We start from the raw sequence: 20,965 nt of genomic DNA on the forward strand, positions 1-20,965 counted from the left end.
TGACCATGAGCCAGCACTGTGCCCTTGTAGCCAGGAAGGCCACTGGCATCCTCGCGTGTATTAGAAGCGGGGTGGTTAGTAGGTCAAGAGAGGTTCTCCTTCCCCTCTACTCTGCCCTGGTGAGACCACAGCTGGAATATTGTGTCCAGCTCTGGGCCCCTCGGTTCCAGAAGGACAGGGAACTACTGGAGAGAGTCCAGCACAGGGCAACAAAGATGATGAAGGGAATGGAGCATCTCCCTTATGATGAAAGACTGAAGGAGCTGGGTCTCTTTGGCTTGTAGAAGAGGAGACTGAGGGGTGACCTTATTAATGTTTACAAATATGTAAAGGGTGAGTGTCACGAGTATGGAGCCAGGCTCTTCTTGGTGACAACCAATGATAGGACAAGAGGTAATGGGTTCAAACTGGAACACAAGAGGTTCCACTTATATTTGAGAAGAAACTTCTTCTCAGTGAGGGTAACAGAACACCGGAACAGGCTGCCCAGGGGGGTTGTGGAGTCTCGTACTCTGGAGACATTCAAAACCCGCCTGGACACATTCCTGTGTAACCTCATCTAAGTGTTCCTGTTCCGGCAGGGGGATTGGACTAGATGATCTTTTGAGGTCCCTTCCAATCCCTAAAATTCTGTGATTCTGTGATATAACAGCTATTGCAGTCTTCATATACCTAAATTTTGTACACCGTTTCTTTAAAATTGTGTGGGACTAAGCAGACTTGCAAAAGTACCTAAACACATTAGCAAAATGCTATTACCTTTATAATTTATGTTGCTTTTCAAAATAAGATTCATTTAATAGCTGAACAGTTTCAGTTTCGAGTATTTAAATAGAAAGTTTTGAGTTATAGTTTAGTATTTGATTAGTTATTCTATTATCCAACCTCAATATAAAAATAGTTTACCATCAGGACAGAACACATGCTCAGAAGAATTTCCAGTCTTCACTGTTAATGCCAAAATCCATTGAGAAACTAGAGAGCCCATTTTTGTGACAGAATCACTCTCTTTTACCTCCCTTTCTTCTCATGGTGAGAGGACATGCTGTGAACTAAATAGAGTGATACATTGGCAATGAAAATTGGTAAATAACTGCAGAGCACTGATGTTGTTATCTATTAAACCATACTAGCAATAGCTTTCAGTATCATAGCATCTTTTCTGAGCAAAAGGTATTGTGTTTTGCAGAAACTGGTATGTGTTTTCTGAGATATAATTATCTCTTGTCATTCACTGTTCCAGGCACAGAAGTATAGCATACTAACACCTAAGTAGTAGCTCAGTAACCATTAGCTTGTCAGTTCCGTTTAATAATTTCTCTTTCATTTGGTCAAGGAAATACATTATATTTTGATATCTCATGGGATTGTAATGCAGAAGGAAGTATTTTAGTATTTTAAACGTATTTGGATAACCAAACAGCTTTTTAAAGATTAGATAAATTTTGGAAGGTGTTGGGTAACCTGTGAGACATGATGAGAGAAATTATTTTGATCTAGAATGATAATAGCTAGTAATTAAAATAATACTTTTTAGTCAGCACTTTTTTCCCCTCACAAATATATTCTCATATTTTGTCTATTATCATACCTAAATAATTACTCTTCAGTTTGTTCTGAAAGTAATTGAATGTTTTTAAAGAGTCACAGGGAGACAAGACAAAATAAGTAAATGAATGGTTCATCGACCACCTCTTTAGCAGCCTACAGGACTCAGACAGTTTTTCACGCTACCAGACTTTCTTTCTTGTATCAGGATGGTCACCTAGCAGAAAGCTTTGCAAATTTTCCAAGACACTTCTGAAAGTCCTTGTTACCTGAGAAATCTATATTTTCCATTCATAGTGGTAATTCTGCATAGCTAATTATGTGTCCAATTGTTTCACTGAATTGCATTTGAAAAATATGTTAATTGATGCTTTCTGATTCTCATCACTCATTTTCTATAACGTGTGGCTTCATTCTTGCTGTTTTAAATGTTGAAAACATTTTTCACAAGTGGCATTAGGCTGATCAGCTCTGGAAATGGGACTCCTCTGTCTCAAATACTTGTGTTAAAGGGCCTCACTATGCAGGTCTTGTGCAATGTGGAATTAGTCCAAACATGGACATGCACAGGAGGTGCGAAACAGAGCCTTCTGAAGTTAGGATGACATCAAACTGGCTTGACAGTTGCTTTTATCTGCATGTGTTCAGCAGTTGCCTTACTAAGTATTAGTTGTACAAGTATGCCAAGTGCTAACTTATACAGGAACAACACCACAGTATTTCTTCACTCATAAGCCTGTATGATTCACAGCACCTGCAAAGAAAGAACCTACAGAGTCATACATTTCTGGCTGGGATTTGAGCCAAGGCAGAAATAGAAAGCTTAGTTGATGAGCACAAGGATTTAGGATTCTTGTCCAACAGTAATTAATTATGAGTCCCTTCTTTTAGTTCAGCAGGCAGTGGATCAGGACCTGTCAGACAGAAGGGAATTGTTTTAACTCTGCCAGTCAATGGCAGAATCTTAATAAGCAGTTTTCACAGTAAAGAAAAAACTTTGATTATTGTTCAAGAGAAAAGTGTCACAGACCAAGATTAGGTGGTTGTCTGATATCTTTCCTGTGCCACCTTCTAACAGAAAAAGAATGTACTTGTTATAGAGAAATCTGTGGCTTAAGTTACTTTAAATCATTCACTTCTACTGCCTTCAGGCTTACCATGGATGAAGACAAATAAAAAAAGACAGTAAGCAGAGAAAAAGGAACCATTTCAGGGTTGATGAAGCTAATGAAGTTTACCTTCCTAAAGATTTGTGTCCTGTAGTTAGATTTACTGAAAAGATGTGAGCATTGGACCAAAGTTTGTTCTGCATGTGGGCTGTTCATAAATATGCTTTGTGGTGTGGATTCTCCAGTTTCCACTAAGGACTGTAGCCAGGTCTTCATCTGGCTACCTATTTTCACAGAAGTTGTAGGAATGTAACTTTTTTTCACATAGTCAACTGGATCAAAATTTATTGGGAAGACAGTTAGACATTCATGGTCTCATATATGCGCATCATGAAAGCAAATACTTCTGCATAGGAAAGCAGATCAGAAAGTGTAATAAATTTCACATCATTGTTAAATTACTATTTTCAGTAGAAATGGAATGACAATTTGCTGTGAAATCCTCTATTTAACCAGAGCATCTGTAGACAATAGAAAGCAACTCTACAGAGTACATTCCCTGTATTCTGTTTTGGAAGCTATCTATAAGTGTGATTACAGTATGGATCAGTATCTTATAAAATATGTAATGTCAAATATATATGTGGTATACATTGGGAGAACTCTCAATTGCAAACAGTGATAGTTCTGAATATCTTTGTGATTTTTTTTTTTTTTTTTGAAATGATGAGTTTGACATCACCAGCCTAATTCAGATAAACTGTCACATAATTCCAGATCATAATATTTCTAAGCCATTATTGAACTGCAGAAAATTGCCTAGATTACCCTGTATTGCAGAATATACTTCCTGGAAATGTATTCAACTAGATAGCAATTGAGCTGGTCTTAGGTTGGTGCAATGTCACTGATTTATGGACCAGATGCTAAAATAATAAGACAGGGAAGTAAACATATTTGTCAAAAATTATAAAGCCTTCTCTACGCTATTGATATTTTTTAAATATGTTTTGAAAATAAAGCAATTCATAATGGTGATGTTAGAAAATATCCCTTTCATTCTAATAAAAGGACTGCAGAAAAGATAGGCAAGAGCTCTAATAGCATTCTTGGCAACCATATACACCATTCCACACGTATTCTGAATCAGATTTAATTTGAATTAACTAGATATAAAAGCTATTTGCCATTGCACCCTAATGACTATAATTTTCTCTCAAGCTGTTACTTACAGACACAATGCACTGCACCTTTAAAATAGTATCTTCCCTGTTTTTCTGTCTAGGGGACAGTTTTGATGCATGCATTTTTAATCACTCCACTGGAAAGGCCAAGACAAAAGTAAAACAGAAAAATAAATTTTTCCTGTCAGGATGGAAGAATACTATTTTATTTTTTTTTCAGCTGGGTAGGCTGAAAATATCTGCAGCTAACAAAATGACACTACCCTATCTTTTATTATCCAATGGTAGTTATTTCCTTCAGGATATCTGTACTAACCATTTAACTCACCAAATAGCCATTATTTTGCTCATTTAGTGTTGCAGCCAAAATATCTCCTTTGTAACTGCAAGTAGCTAAACTCTTCAGTGCCAGATGGTATACAAATTGGTCTCATCACAGAGATACAGATGTCATCACATTTGCAATTTGTTAGTATTATGAATCACCCTCCTCCTGTGAACTTAGTGTGACAGACTTCTCTTATTTAATCTCTAATTTAGTGATTAATACATATCAAAATGCACTATCATATAAAAATGTACTAATTATCTGAAAAATAGTATTTCCTCATTGTCAACAAATAAATAACCATACTGAGAGTCAGCGAAGGGATCTGCTGGAAATGGATGTACATTAAAAATCAGATTAGCTTTTCAAGTGCAACTTTAGTGCATGTTAGCTGAATTACTCCAAAGTGGCTCTGAATATCTTCTCACCAAACACTTTAAACATTTGTTTGCTATGCAGGAACATTCAGCTATCCATGCCAAATGAACAAGAATAAATGACAGGCTACCCTATTTCATGAAAGTTCCTCTCTGCAAAAGATTTATCACTTAGTCTTCATGTTCTTGTACATTGCAATTTCAGTAAATTACTGGAGGGAATTTCAAGACTAATGCATGACAGTAACACAAGCTTTATCTTCAGGAAACAGCTAAATGTCATTTTGTGTCATCTTCTATTTGACTGAGAAACCTTAACTGAGAAGTCTTCAAAATAGAGTTTTCTGGCTTTAAAAGTTTATTTCAAAATTTTAAATGTATCTTAAGCTGAAAAAGATTTTCACAGAGAAAGATGATTGAATTATATTCCTCCAATATTCTCAATTAGCATTTTTCTATCTGCCTGTTTTGAATAAAAGAGAGAAAAATCTTTTATAATCTTCTCATAAAATAGCTGAAGTAAAAGACAGGAAATGTGTGTGGTGTTTTGTTTGCTTGTTTGTTTGTTCCCAGCATGCTTGGGAACAGAGCATTTATTTGTTTGGCTCCGTAACAGAAGTGTCCCTTTCATAACACATACATTCTCCATCTAACTTAGATACACTAGGTTCACTCTACCCTTCTTTCTGTCAGCAGGACCTGGAGAGAAATACATGTCCTAAGTTTAGGCGAGTTTGAATCCTTTCAGGATCTAGGTGTTTCCACTCTTCCCAGTACACTACATGTGTGACTGCCCATGGTTGTCCTTCTTCCCACCCACCTTGACCTCTCTTTTTCTTTACACTTGTATCCTCTCAGACACATAATCCACCAGTAATTACTTTTTGCCCTTTGGTCCCCGTTTTGCAGCATCCTTTCTCTAATTTGTCATCTCTTATGTGATTCCCAAAGTAATCTTTGCCTCATAATGTCATTACTGATACAGTTGAGATTCTACTTCTCAGACTGGGTAGCTTGACTTTATCTATTTCTCACTGGCTCCTCTTGAATCACCTGAGACGCCCAGCACCATAGCACCATATGTAACTTTTGGGAGATTTGCACTTTCTTTTTTATTACATGCAATGTAATACATTCTCATTCACTAGCGTGCTACATTCTATTCAGTTAGTTAAACCTCAGGCCAGGGTCCAGTCATCTGTCTGCATACTTCAAACAATTTTCTACTCTGATTTTCGTGATCGTGCGTAAAACAGACTGTGTGGCTACCCCTCCTACAGAGATGTTAGCCATGACTTAGTTTGGAAGATATACCCTACAAATGGAAGGGCACAAAATTAGCAACTGAAGAACAAAAGTTTGTATGAAGTGTGAACTAAAATTTTGCCAATGTAGATTTTTTGTGCAAGGTCAGTTATGTAATCTACCACTTTGTGTCTCTACAAAAAGTGCATACTCTTCAACATGTTCAGTTAACTGCACCTCAGTATCTCACCTTTCTAATTAATGATGGTCATTTTGATGGTACGACTTACAACTGTTACAGTTGTTGCTCCCACCAAAACTGAGGCAAAATTTTCAACTGTTCATATAACTTGTGCCTACAGGGCACCTTTACAAACTTTGTTATGGGAATCACATTGTGCGATTCTGCAAAACCAGGTTCAGCAGATCCTGTGAATGGTGGGAGCTGTGGTTGGTCTCATACTACTCTGGAGCTGTAATGTTGAATTTGTGGAGCAGACAGGCAGAGAATTCAGAGGAAAGAGTTAAACATCTGGCAATTAGTGCTGACCGTGAATGGTTTTAGGATAAACGATTCCTTACCAAAAACTAGTATGGCATTTTTTTCTTAAAAGATATATATATATATATATGTATATATATATATATATTTTTTTTTACTAAGAATCTTGTGTTTTGAAAACTTTTTTTTTGGTAACAAAAAAAACATTTCCAAATGGGCAGTTATCAGTATTTTCAAATCAAAGATCAGTGTAATTTTTGGCTTAAAAAGAATTAAAAAGTACAATTTAGGGGTGGATTTTATTCTGCATTGCAGAGGTTTCCCAGAGTAACTTCTCCCTTATGTGTCCTGAAATTGACATTCAAGTATTGCAATACCAAACTAAAATAAGAAATCAGAAGTGCGATAGCAAAAATTGTTTAAACTACATAGATCCTTCATAACCTGGTATCTGTTTCATATCTTTTATGGTGAACAGGTTAAGGAAAGGAATTCTCTAAAACTTTGGTCATTCTCATGATAAATTGGGTAACTGGAAAGGATGGATAATGACTCCAGGTAAGAAAAGATTTTTTCATCAAAACCTTCCAGGCAGAGAGAAAGGTTTACCTGTAGCCACATTTTTTCTTTCTGCTAATAGAAAATGTTATTCTAGTATCAGTGGGGTTTCTTGCACTGAAATAATTCCAGTCTATGTTTTCAAGCAGTTTTCGCTTGCTGAAATTATTCTGAAGTTACACATTATTTGAGGTTCAGAGCCTTCAATAAAATATATTATATTCTCATGTCCCAGAATTGATTTAGATATGATCTATGTAAGCAGATCTACATTTCTGAAAACTGGTATTGTGTTTTTATGGCAATCTACAGTGCACATTTGATAATAAGAATGAATGAGATGAACTGTATCGCATTAGGCTTTTAAAAACTGTAGACCTGTGGTCAAAGGTTTGGGATATACATGTACTGAGATAAGACACAATTAAGATAATAGTTCTGTAGCATGACCCTATCTCTGTTTTGCACAAGAGGTTGTAAAAAGTGGTAAAACTGATTAGGTGAAAGCAGTGTGTTAATTATACTAAGATGAAGTCACTATTCTACTGGTAAAACTACTGCTGTATTAAGGAGAAAACAGGACTTGAATTCTAGGAATATAATTACAAAAATACAATTTTTATTTCTAGACAAACAGTAAGATCAGATTCTGCTGCAATTTAGACATTTATAATTGAAACTGTAAATTTAGCTGCCTACCTAAGTGAAGGCAAATAAAGTTTTCTTACCTTTTTTTTTTTTTTCCCCATTCCTTTCCTCCTATGGAAAACATAGTACACATGATTCTTAAAATTTTATTTCTATCACATCTATGTCCATAGGAGTCTTTGACATATGATGTAGGAAAAGAATCCCCTTTTAAAAAATCTCATTAATTTACATTGTGTTAATTCATTTTTTTTAGTTTGAATTGTCTTGGGAGCATGACAATTACTTTTTCTCCACCCAGATAAATAAGTTATTGAGGTCTTACAAGCTTTTTGAGACATCAATAAACTCCTGTTTTTTCTATCTCAATACTAATAATTCTGAGGAATATTGGTAAATATACAGTCCTGGAAGATTTAGAGGTCAATAGGATTCATGATTCCTAATTTTGAAGACCTTAGCTCCCAAAAAGCTGAGAAAAAAATTAAAGGTGTGCTAATGCTTTAGTATTTACATGTTACTTTTGGTTGTATTTCTTAAAGAGTTTGGACTATTCATCACTGAAAGGTGCTCTCTTTTATAATTTGTAACCTGGATCAATGTGAACCACTTGATGTTCTGATTACCTGCTGTTAAATACAGACTGTCTGCCTGTAGATAACATTATCTATCACTTCTAGTGACCTGGTATCAGATGTTGCTATCTGAAATACTTACACAGTTCCTATTGATTTTGATCTTTAAAAATGTCATAATTTTAAAACATTTTTTCTTAACTACTGTAATAGTTGTGGAAATACTACTGTCCACATACATGACATCTCTTTATTTTATCTAACAGCACTTAAAAGGACAATGCATAAGCAGGAAACAGGTTTCCCTTTCTTTTTGGATGGATATTTGCAACAGTCTATGTAGTCAGGCAGCACAGGTTGGCACTTCTGTGGCCAAAAACTGTTTATCCAAGTTGTCAAATGGGAGTAAAAAAGGATTGTCTTAGACAGTCTTATGGTACAGTGATTATGAAAAGGTCAAAATCCCTCAGACAATGAGATCTAAGAAGCAAGGTACTCTATCCTTCAGGTTCTCTTGCTACTTCGTTATTGTAAAAATGTTATTCTAGCTGCATTTGCCGTGTGCTTCCACTGAAGTCCTTTAGGTTCTGAAAACTAAGATGTAGAGATGTATATTGTGAAGTCTTCACCCAAGTAGATGGCTACTCACGCCAAAGATTACCGAATCATTCCACAAAAGTTGTCCATAGAATCTGAAAGGAGAGAAGACTCACCTACTTTCTCTGAATAACTCTTCAGAGTCTCTCTCTCTTTCTGTTGTCTAGATAGGACCAATTTCTAGCATTTCAAGTCATCCAGCAAAGACCCATTACCTAAAAATTGTAGTGGTCAACTTAGAAGTATAGAGAAAGCCACTTCAATCTTCCTTCAGTAACACAACACACTGCAACAAATCTTCCCGTGCCTGGCTCTCAGTACTCCATGATCTTACCTACTGAGATCAAAAAGCAGGCAGATGAGGACCTACACAACAATATAAAGTTGAGATCAAAAGTATGTTGAAAATCTCATTTCCTTTTAGAATCTAGGTACTTTATTTAGAACATTATACGTTAGCTTTGTGAGTACAGTCCTCACTGGGAATGAGGCAAAACTACATTTCCCATCTCTTTGTGCAAACCTTTACTTTGCAGAAATAAAAGAAAAAAAAAAAGAATTAATTAGGACAGAGAGAAAAGCATGATTGTGTTGACTCAAGGACAGAAGTGACAGAAGACACCCCCAGGGAGGGCAAAAATCTCTATTCTATTATTCAGTTCAAGGGGAGATTGTATACTTTGTATTACACATAGTGGACAGAGTACTGAACCATTCTTGAAGCTCCCTTACTCCCAGTTGAGGACTCTGATCATTAGGCCATAAATCAGTGTAAATGTGACCATTATCTTTTAATAATTTTATTCTCCACTTCACTGAGGAATTTAAGTATGTGCTTAACTTTCGGTTCATAAATTCTATTATTTAAATTGTGCTTTGCTCTGGTACTGACTTCTACTATGCTCAGTTTCATACGTGCACAAAGCTTTTTTGTCATTTTGTTTGTTTGTTTGTTTTAATCATTATTGAAAAAGTTTACACCTCTGTGTATGTTTCTAAGGAGCTCAGTTGGCTCACTCTGCTGCCAGTGTACGTTTTATCCCTTCAGTTTATCTTCTAGTTCCTTTTGTATTTCTAATATAAATCTAAGTAGTTTCAAAGAAAACTGGTAGATAAGCTGTCCTAAAAAGAATTTTTAATGATCATATGGAAAAAAAAAAAAAACCCCAAGTAATCTTTAACTAAAGCCAATATGTGCCTTCTGAGGGTGAATATTTGGGTGTTAATACGATTGTTTCTGCTTTCTTACTCATATAAATATTCTGATGGTAGACGTTTTCCTTCTGAAGTGTATGACTTTATCTCATATGTGACCGGTTCATTTTTCAGCCTCCACAATTTTAACAGTTTCAATTTTAGCAGTTTCAAACTCCCAACTTGGATTATTTCCTCTTTGATGTGTTCTTAGGAGTCTGTGATTGAATTAAGCATTGCTTACTGAATTGAATTTCCTCTATGAGATGAATAGGCAGTTCAGTGCCTGATGGCAGTATGTAGGCTTCTTGTTTCACTGGTAAAAATAGATACTATTTTTTTTTTAACTCCTTTAGAAAAGACTTATTTCAATACTCACATCTGTTTTCTCACAGTAATACCTTTGTTCCACAAATATTTTCCATATTCCTCACCTTCTGGTGCCCACATTCTGTTTTACAAATATCCCAAGAATTATTTATGTTAGGAAGATTCAACAGATCTGAAATATTTAGGATCTGATTCATAAAAGACATATAATAAGGTCCAATAGAAGGTTTAATGACATTTGCAAGTTAGACAGTGAGTTGAGCTCAACAATGTTCAACACTGAGGCATCTGAAAAAAGAGCTTTATTCATGCATTTTATATTAAAGAATCATTAAAAACATATTTTTTCATAGGAGGAAGAACTCAATCATGGACTTCTCTCCCCCAGCACTTCTATAATCTTGCTGCCAAAACAGTGTGTTTGTGTGAAATTAATGGTCCTTTGCCTGTGCTAGGTACCAAACTGTGCCTAGGACTTGTTAGGAGACTGATGGGGTCTGTTCTCACAAAAGAAAAGTGTAAACAGTTGTAATATTACCTGGCATTGTCTAATGTAACTTTACAGACAAAGGCAAAAAGTTAGGTCCCTCTGGAGCAAAGCAAGAGGTAGTTGGAGAAACGTAAGTTAAAACTGGTCATGCTACAGGCCACTAGTTTGTAAGTCTGCCTTTGACAGAAGTGTCATTTGAAATAATATTGAATGATGTTTCCCCAGCGTATCATCTGTCTTCTGGACTTCATCATCTAAATGCTAAGTTCTGCTTTAGGCACTTAAATCTTATTTGAATATATAACTGAAGCATTTCCAGATTTTATAGTAGAGGGCATAACAGTCTGAGGGAAAAAGAAACTGCAAGAAGCAGTTACTTAAAATCAAAGACAAGTTCCTCCATCATATATAGAATAACAATAGGTGATGCTCCCTTATAGTCATGTACAGATTGCTCATCATTAATACTTTTAAAATTGTAAGCATTTTTTAAAAAGAAGCGGTATTCTTTCTGTTAAGTTGGAATGAACTGAGAGAGAAACTATCTTTTAAAGTCAAGTCAAATAATCCCATGTTCTCTTTTGGCCTTACAAAAAAAAAAAAAAGAAAAATAATAATAGTAATAGAACAATTTTAAAATTCTGACCTGACTACACAATATAGTCTGTACATTTGATTATATGTTGTACAAGGACAAGAATTTACACTTTCATTTTAGGAGTAGGTAGAAATAAATACACTTACTCTTTTTGAGACCCATTAAGATAATGGAAATGATTTAATTGTTTAAGTGCTTGGTATTTCAATAATCTCTAGAAATGACAGTAATATGTAGATGGTAGCCTTCTGGATGTTGTCTTGCTAATCATGAAGATGGCAGTGTTCATGTGTGTGTATCATTACCAAGAGGCACAAATGCTTATATAAAAGCAAGAACCATATTACAATTCAGCAGATCTAATTTAGGATAAATCTTGATAAACCTTGGCCTGATATTTACTGCACTGATAATAGTTACAGAGAAAGAATAAAAGGATGTCATTTCTTCTTCTGAACATGTATTTTAATCAGCAAGAAAGGTGACCTCGTGTGCTGTAGAGTCTTTCTAAATTGTATTTCAGAAATGCAGTCAGCTCAGTGATAGAAATTTACAAGTTTCTCCAATGTAAGTCTTTCTGACTGTAGTTGGGAGCTACTTGTTAGCTTGCCCAAAGTTAAGAAAGCAGCTGTAGCAAATTGTGGCTGACATTGACGCAGAACTTATACTTTTAAATTTGATGAACAGTCATACTCTAATTAACAAGCAGCAAAACCAAATTACCAACGTAAGAGTTCAGTTTTATGCTTTGACTATTATTTATTTTCTATTAAGATCATTTCAATAAGATACTAGAGTTGTTCTAATATCATTTGTATTGTCACTGGCATTTTATGTGACAGCACCTGACTTGCTTAGGTCCTAGTTTTCCCTCCTAGTCAAAACATATATGCAAAGTATCAATACAAAAGTAAAGTCAGTAGGCCAATAGTTCAGAGTATAAATTTCTTCTAAATTACTGCATTGTGTCAGGTTCTTCTGGAAGAAGCAGTCATTGACTGTAGTGGAAAACAGTATTTCAGTGCAAGGGTTGTGGATCTTTCTGAAAGTGAGCAGGAGAACAAGATAAGAAAGAGGGTTAATATGTTCATTTGCTTTGACAGTGTTAATTTTTGGTCCCTGTATGAAAGTTTTGGGCAAAAATGTTTCTAGAGGTATGAAAATAAGCAAGTATCTAGGTTTTCTGAGCACTGATCTACTTTTCGTATTTAAGGGATGGGATGTATTAATATTAATTTTTACACAAAGCTAAGAACTAAAGGAAATCAAAAGCTTTATTAGTTTTTGGTTTTGCTTTTGTTTTGTTGTTGTTGTTGTTTGGGTTTTTTTTATTGTTTTTGTTTGTGGTTGTTTTTTTTTTTTAACAGTTACAAGACACTGGTAAAAGAAAAACAAAGACAAAACAAGAGTACATTATTTTAATTTAATATAGGAAAAAATACATGTTCTGAATGTTGTATTAGCCAACAAACATTATTTTGCAATCTTTGTGAAAAGCCTTTTAGCCTCATATCTCATTAGCAGGTTGTGCTTCGAAAATACTTGAAACCTTAATGTTGACACCATTTTTATTCTGATCATTATATAAATTGAGAATGATATAAAGGCACTTACGGAGTGAAATAAGTTATTCAGAGTGTATTGTAAAGTAACTAATCAATGGGTAAAGCTTTAGGATATAGAATATAGTGAAGGAGCGTTTGAGATTTCAAAACTTTCTTATTTCTCTTTTTCTTGATAACTGGAAGCGTCATGAAAATGATAGCTGGCAGAAACTCAATGTGGTACAATATTTATTAAATATAGCATGAGAAAGACTTATATCTAGTTGTTTTATCAGTGCAAGCACTTAGCAATTCCAAAAATAATGTATGCATTTACACATGACTGTTTTAATGATCCCAGTTGCTGATGAAATACTTAACTGGCTGAATTCTTTTGATACTGTTGTGATTTAACCCCACCTAGCAAATAAGAACCGTGATAGCTGCTCACTCACTACTCCCACCCCCAAAGTGTGATGGGGAGAGAAGAGAAAGGGAAGGGAAAAACTCATAGGTTGAAATAAAAACTGTTTAATAAGATACCAAATAATAACAATAATATACTTATAGTAATAATATACATACTTGAAATAAAATAAGTGATACTCAGCGCAATCCCTCATGAAACTTCAGTTGTGCCAGAACAACCAGTTCTGGAGAGAACAGCTGACCCCAGAAGCAGAGCAAAGAGTGAAAAGGCAGAAAGGTCCAAAGGCCAACTGTGAAACAGCAGAATGGCAAATGGCCAAACTAATACTGAATTCCCAATGGAATGGAACTCCCAAATTGAACTAATGTAAATTCAAATACAAAAGATTTTGTGTTAAAATTCTGCTGATAATTTCTTAACTCTTTGACATAATTTTGTAAAAGTGAGAATGGCCAGCAAATAACAATGCCATTTCTAGAATTTCCAAAGTCTTGTTATCTGTTTTCTTTCATCTTTTGTTTTACATCAGGGGGGAAAAAAAAAAAAAAGTCAACAGGAAACACAAAGGTCTTTTTTTGTTTATTTGTTTGCTTGTTTGTTTGTTTAGTGGAGAATACCCTTCTTTTTTCCTCAAGGGAAAATCTCTGAGTAGCTACCATCATCACATTTGCATGAGACGTAGAATGTTCAGATGCCATGTCTTCCTTTAGAAAAGATGTATTTTCACCTAAGAAATGCTGATTCTGGCAAAAGGGAGACCTGTACAACGGTCTTTTACAGCATAGATAAATGCTCAATCACAGCCTAGAAAATATCTGTATTCTTCTTTACTTTTCCTCGTTGGTGGTTCTTTTACAAGAATGTTCCAAAATATGTGACAGAAGACATTTTCAAGTGATGAAACAACAGAATATAAATGGCAGTGATAGTCATAAATAAGCAGAACTAATTCAGCAACATCTTCAGACAGGGAAAATGTAACTTTTGATGATACAACTGATCTTATTTCACAACTGTATCACTATATATATTTTTTACTGAACTCAATATATTTGAGTGGATCAGAGAATAACTGAGTTTATTCTTTTGTATTAAGTGCATGCTAAATTCTTCTTACTTTTCTACACTGGAAAATGCAGTTACCATTTCAGAAATAATAATGTGGCCCAGTTTATAATGACAGTCACATAAAAAAAAAAAAAAACATAATTGCTTAAAAACTGCAAGAGAGACTTTTTTTGTTTTACTGTTTAAAAAGTAGCTATACTTAGACTTAACTCTTAGACAGGGATTAACTTAATCTTGTTTATAGCATAGTAAACTACACTTTAAGCTCTTACAATGAATTCAGTTTTTTAATTCAAGGGTATTGCCTACCTGTGCCAGTGCTGTCTAAATAGGCCAATAGAGTACTGATATGTGGACATCACAAATAGTCCTACCTTTACTGAATGAGGACATGTCTTCACTGTGGTTCTCCAAAATGCATGAGTAAACATGGGCTACCACCTGCAACAGGTACGTAATGCACAGAGCTGATCTGTAAGATAGGATTGATGATGCGAGAGAACACTGCCTCAGTAAGAACGAAGCTTTTGCTTTATTGTTGCAATTTAAGCCTTCTTTTGCTGGGAGACATCCCAGAGCACTTCCCAGTGCAATTTTGAAGAGACCACATACAAGATATCTATACCACCGTTCTTGAAAGGAGGTAGTCCAGAAATCCTTTCAACCTATATTATTTCTGAGATTATATGATCTATGACATGTAATTCTAAGGAATTTATTTTAATATATCCTGATCAGAGTTAGAAATATACACATAATTTCCTTCTATTGGCTAATGTATGTCCTCAGCCTAGATTTTCCAAAGCTGTTCAATGATCTATACAAGCTTTACTTTTTTTTTACTTGTGGTTTGAGCATGTAAGCACATCAAAGCCAGGTAATACAAGAATTACTGTGACATTTTGGAAGTCTAAATCATTCAGATGAGTCACCTTCTTGTTTTCAAGTGAGTTACACTGAACACAGGTCAACGTCTTAGTATACAATTTTCATTGTTAGTGGCCTTCATCACATTTTGTCTCAATTTTGTTACCTATTTATTGATTCTACATGTATCCATGTGAGGATAAGGCTACAAAACTGATAGTTTTTAGGAGGTGAAAGTCATTATTTAATACTATTAAAGCCTCAAACCAAGTTAGTTTTTCTTGCTTGACCTGCTAAGCCTTTTTTTTTTTTCCACTGCACTCTATTTTCTTCCTTTGTATTCTGCAGAATCTTTAACAAAGATAAGTAAAAGCAGCATGCATTTCATCTACACTTCTGCAACACTACAGTGGTGGAGTGGATTTGTAATTATATATGATTACACATCCCTGCATGACAGTGACAATGTTTGTTTTCTTTTCAGTCACATTTCTAAAGAAGTGAGAGTAAAAAAACAAACTTCTAGTCTTCCTTCACATGAACTCTGACATAAGGCCACATGCTGCTTTACTCCAGCAGATTTTACTAGTGACAGTCAAACACAGAATCTGAGACAAGGTGATATCAGCTGGATACCTCCAAGTCCCCAGTACAACTGGACAGCAAACAAATTTTTTATCCAGAAGAAAAATCTTTTCAGAGTTACAAAACAACTTCCATTATGCTTAGAGGTGAAACCAAAGCCTATGGAAACATGGCCCAAAGTACACAGGGGACTTCTTTCTCCGTTGTAGCTAATACTTACCATAACAGAACTGCAGACTGTAGACTAGATTCTGGATCTCTACCAATGCAGGATCATTGTTTTATGTTTGTGGCTTTCTGCACTTTTTTATCTTAAAAAAATATCCCTCAATTTTTTATGGCACCTGATGTGTTCTCTCAAGAAAACCTTTTGTTTCAATGTTATGCTATTTTCCAATTAAAACCAACAGCAAAACACAAACAAAGCCAACTAAACAAAAACGAACAATCCCCCAAACCAGAACAACCAAACAAAAAACCGGCCAACAAACAAACAACACCCCTCCCCCCCCCCCCCCCTCCTTAAATGTTAATATTACAAGGTGGAAAAATACACATTATAATAATTCACAGCTTCATACTTGTGAAATTAGCTAAATGCTCATCTGAATAGCAGATTTACACAAGGTATATATCAGAAGACAGAAAGACAATTTTCAATCAACAAAGAGACTTTTGAATTTGCAAAAGAAGTCGTGTGTTTTCTCCTCTGGGTAAACAGGGAAACCACTTCAGAATAGATGAAGATGCTAAGCATAAGCATCAGAAATGCATCAAAGGAAGAAGGTTCAGCTAATTGCTTATAAAAAAATCTCTAGGGACAAGGAATTCTCCATTTTCCTGTAATATTTGCCACCTAAGCAAAACAAGCACCTTTTCTATCATACTGAAATAAATAACTTTCATCATATTAAAAACCTATGAGCTTGTACATTTGTGACCTCTTTTTATGGCACAGTTAAGCAATCAAAGAGTGGTTTGCGCTTTCTTAAACCTACAGTTTCTCATTGAAAATGTTAATAAATAGCTTACCTTAAAGTAAGAAAAGCAGATGAGTGCTCACATATGTATTCTGTATACCAGAATTTGTTTATACAGACTAAAGAAATATCGTAAATGACTGTAAGAATTCCTTGTATCAGTATGTAACCATGTGTTGAAAACTTAGGGCACATGCTATCTAATCTGATCGAGGCAACTGAGAAAATAAAAGGATTTGGTTTTAAAACCAAACTATCACAAAGAACACAAGTGCTGAGTAAGAGTGTACATGATGCTGTGATGACATAGACTCTGCTGCCTTTTTCTTAGTTAATCAGTCTATTGTCATATTTTAGACAATTTTATGCATTTTGCTTTTGTCCTTAGCCAGTGGACTTTGAATTTTCAATGTGTGTTAGCTAGGATGGTAACCACTTCGTGCTCACACATCGTGAAGTCTGAAATAACTAAAATCTGTAGGTAAAGAAAAATAAGGAATGTCCAGATTTTTCTCATTTTCTCTAGAGTGCATTTAAAGATTATCTGCTCCTGTTTATTTCCACTGAAAAGCTATTCTATATTTTTTGCTTGACTGTTCAAACACTTTCTTTTCTATCTCCCTTTACTTAGAGCTCTTATAAATGCTACCACAAAACACTTACTGTGTCAATAACCTTGACCAAGCTTTACTCCTCCTTAGACTTGCTTGTTGTCTTTCATTTTTTCTGTGCCTTTCAAACTGGCATTTACGTAATTTGCTGTCCTTTTTACTTCTGCCTTTCCAAGCTAACAAAATGTATCTTCTGTTGTGGATCCTCCTGTAATCCCATGCGTCCTTCTTCATAAAGTTCCTCCCAGATATATGTACTTACTCCTTCAATGTAGATCCATATACTCCCTTTTCAGTGTCCTTCAGGTATTATTTTCAGAAGTCCATATTCCATCACTGCTTACAGGATAGAGAGCAGGTAGAAAGAAAAGGAGGGAGACTACAAAAGGATAAGCATCATTCACTATGAGCAATTATTGTCATTTCTATCAAAGCGCTGCCTGATATTTTTCACCTTTTGCCATACTTGTTTAATTTCAAACAAAGTAGAGGTATAAACATGAGATAGAAAAATAACAAAATTCCTGTAAATACCAGGAAAAGACCTGTGGAGGTAAAAAAATAGGTACTAGACTTCATACTGGATTTTATTACAAGTTCAACATCTTGCCCATATTTCTATATTCCTACTCAAATCATGAAGTCTTCTAGGTAGGTATTTCACATCCTAACATCCCTATAAAGACTGCAAAGTCCTTAGCACACTCTGGTATTTGAGGTGGGTTGGCATATGCTCTGTTCCTTTTCAACCTGCAGCTGTGCTTAAGAGAGTGTGCTTGAGCTTTGTTTTGTTTTAGAATTCTGCTTTTTCACATAGAAGCACAAGCAGAATAAATATACAGGTTACACTTGTTAGATGAGGAGGACAAAAGAGACATTGGAGGGATGCATTTTTTGAAATGAGTATTGATTTAGTAATAACCTGTTTTAATTGCATGGTGGAAGGAAAAAGAACACAATTATTGTTCTGTGGGTGAAGAAATACATTTTTATGTTTAGAAACAATTCCTAACACAGAAAAAAATATAAAATTTTATAAACATCTCTTCAAGGGATTTAAATGCAAATTAACCCTGATGTATTCTGCATATGCTTCATGCCACCTAACAGAATCTACCATTAGAGAAAAATAAAATGCACTAAAAAGAGTTGCTTCAGCCTTCAAAAACTAGCTAATCAGGTACCACAGCAGTGGACATTAATCAAAGATTCTTTAATTACTAGTTAACTGGACTTTATGTTGTGAAATATATTGTATTACTCAGTATTCTGATTGAGAAAAAAAGCCACTGAGTTTTAACAGGATACTTTTTTTTTTTTAATTAATTTTATTTTTTTTTTTTAACAGGGTTGAAATTAGATGTAAAAAACCCCTGTGGCCTATGGTTTCAACAGGAGGTAACTTACCTCATTCTTGCTTTTCTCTTGTTATCCTGAAAGTTCACACCAGCAGGGTTGTCGTGGGGATACATAACAAGATAATTGGTCTGAAATAAGGTGGTTCAGTGCTTCCTAAAAGCTGCTCTGCAACCAAAGGCATCATACTGCCAGCAAATATTAGCATGTGTTTCAGAACTAAACAGAGATTACAGCTCTGTGTATTAGAATTGGCTGACTAAATTTCGGCATAAGTGTTAGAAAACTAAGCAGGACAGTTATTTTGGATATGCTGCAGTTTCTTTTAGATAATACTGGTTAGTTTTGGTCAGTGTGTTCAGAGAGAGCTGGGTCACTTTTTTTTTTCCTTCCCCTGCCACATGACTTGGCTCTCTGTGAAACTGGAAAGACACAAAACCAAATTCAGAGGTGAAATATGGTTAAACTGCATGCACAAATACACCTTGCTGAATTTTGGCCTTCGCTGTGGGGATAATACCTGTGATAATACCTGTGGGCTGTGGGCACAGGGAGGGATCAAAGGGTATTTTGTGGTATAATTTCTTTCCTCCTTTCCTATTTACTTAGAAACCAAAAGCCTAATTTATAGTCAATGTGCACTACCACTAATGCTCTATAATTTATGCAAAATTAACTTTTGCTATGATAGTTTCTTTGAAAGCTGCCTCACATTAGTTGTTCAAATTGTATATGCATAAGAGTATTATAGAAATGTTACCATTATGTGTTAATTACTTAATATAAAGAAGGCAACAAAAACCCAGTTAATTGCATATATTTTTTTACTTTTACTATTACTGTAATTTTTACTGTAGAACTGCACACAAAATGAGTGGAACACGTAGGTTTCATAGCAGTGGTCTGCTTCTTCACAGTTTACCAAATTCTTGAATTTATCCATGTTACACTTTCGGAGCTCAAGTATGTACTAGATTACTAGAGTACAACCTCTATATTTAAAAGGTACGAAATTTGTGCCTGTATCAACATTTCCAGTCGGTCATCTAAGTGGCCTGATTACAGAATATGAATTTTACTATGGAACAGGAAACATAAATCATTTCCAGGTTAATAATTCAAGACCCTCAATTTCTTTTATGAGTGTGTACATGGAAATCACGAACTATTAATGCACTAATACACATATCCAGATGACATTCAGATTACGTTGAAGAACCAAGAAGATAGGCATGGAAGAATCTGACACAGAAGAAAAGGTGCTGGTTGAGGCTTCTGATGAAGAAACAGATGGGAAAAGTATCAATCTGATCAGCATAATCTGATTTTATGAGGCCTGCTTAAAAGAATAACTAATCTAGTTAGTAAATATTCACCCATTAACTTATTTTGTACAAAATGTTTAAAAACAGGCATTAACTTTCTAGAATCAGAAGCGTTATGTATAGAGAGCTGGATCCAGTAAGTAGCTGTCTGCTCTCAATTACCAAGGAAAGCAATTTAAATTTATAGCACTTTATATTTCCCAGGATAAATGTGGAAGCATCTTTTTACTTTCTACTGGAAGAATCAAATAGAGGAACAACTCCCACAATAGGAGCTGAGTCCACTGTGGACTCATACAATTTCCTGGCTACACTACACCCAAACTAAAACACAAAAAGTCAGGAAACTAAGTAGCATTTAGAAATGTTGCCTTTGCTAATATGTTGTTAATTCAGAGTTTTTTATTTGTATCTTATTTGTATTAAATCTCACTCCAGCTAAATGGCTGTCAGATGCAGTTGAAAAGTAAATAGCATATGGCTCAAACACCCCTGATAAGATATTTTCAGAATTCAAACCTTATTCTCCTTTCTCCCAGTTTCTTAATACTTTTTTCCAATCCAACTGACCAGTCCACAAGTGATCAGCTATCAATATGTGGAAGTATCCTATAAAGATAATATTTATTACTAGATTGTTGCTAATTCAAACTTTTGATATGTTCATTCAACAATTACTGGATTAAAAGTTTAATTCATGTATGAAATTGCCAAAATAAGTTACTACCCATGTCCCTCCAATCAGGTTTTAAACATCCGTCAAACTCAGGAGAAATCTTCCTTTCCCCAGGTGAAGTCTATGAAGCTTTTAAAATTAATTGAATCCTAGTGGTATAGTAGGTGATAATTTTTATTTTTCACTTGTTCTCAATCAAGTGTCTTTAAGAGCTGGACTGCTGCTAGCAGATCATTCAAT

This window comes from Patagioenas fasciata, chromosome 1, assembly GCF_037038585.1.
Source record: "Patagioenas fasciata isolate bPatFas1 chromosome 1, bPatFas1.hap1, whole genome shotgun sequence".
Classification (NCBI taxonomy): Eukaryota; Metazoa; Chordata; class Aves; order Columbiformes; family Columbidae; genus Patagioenas; species Patagioenas fasciata.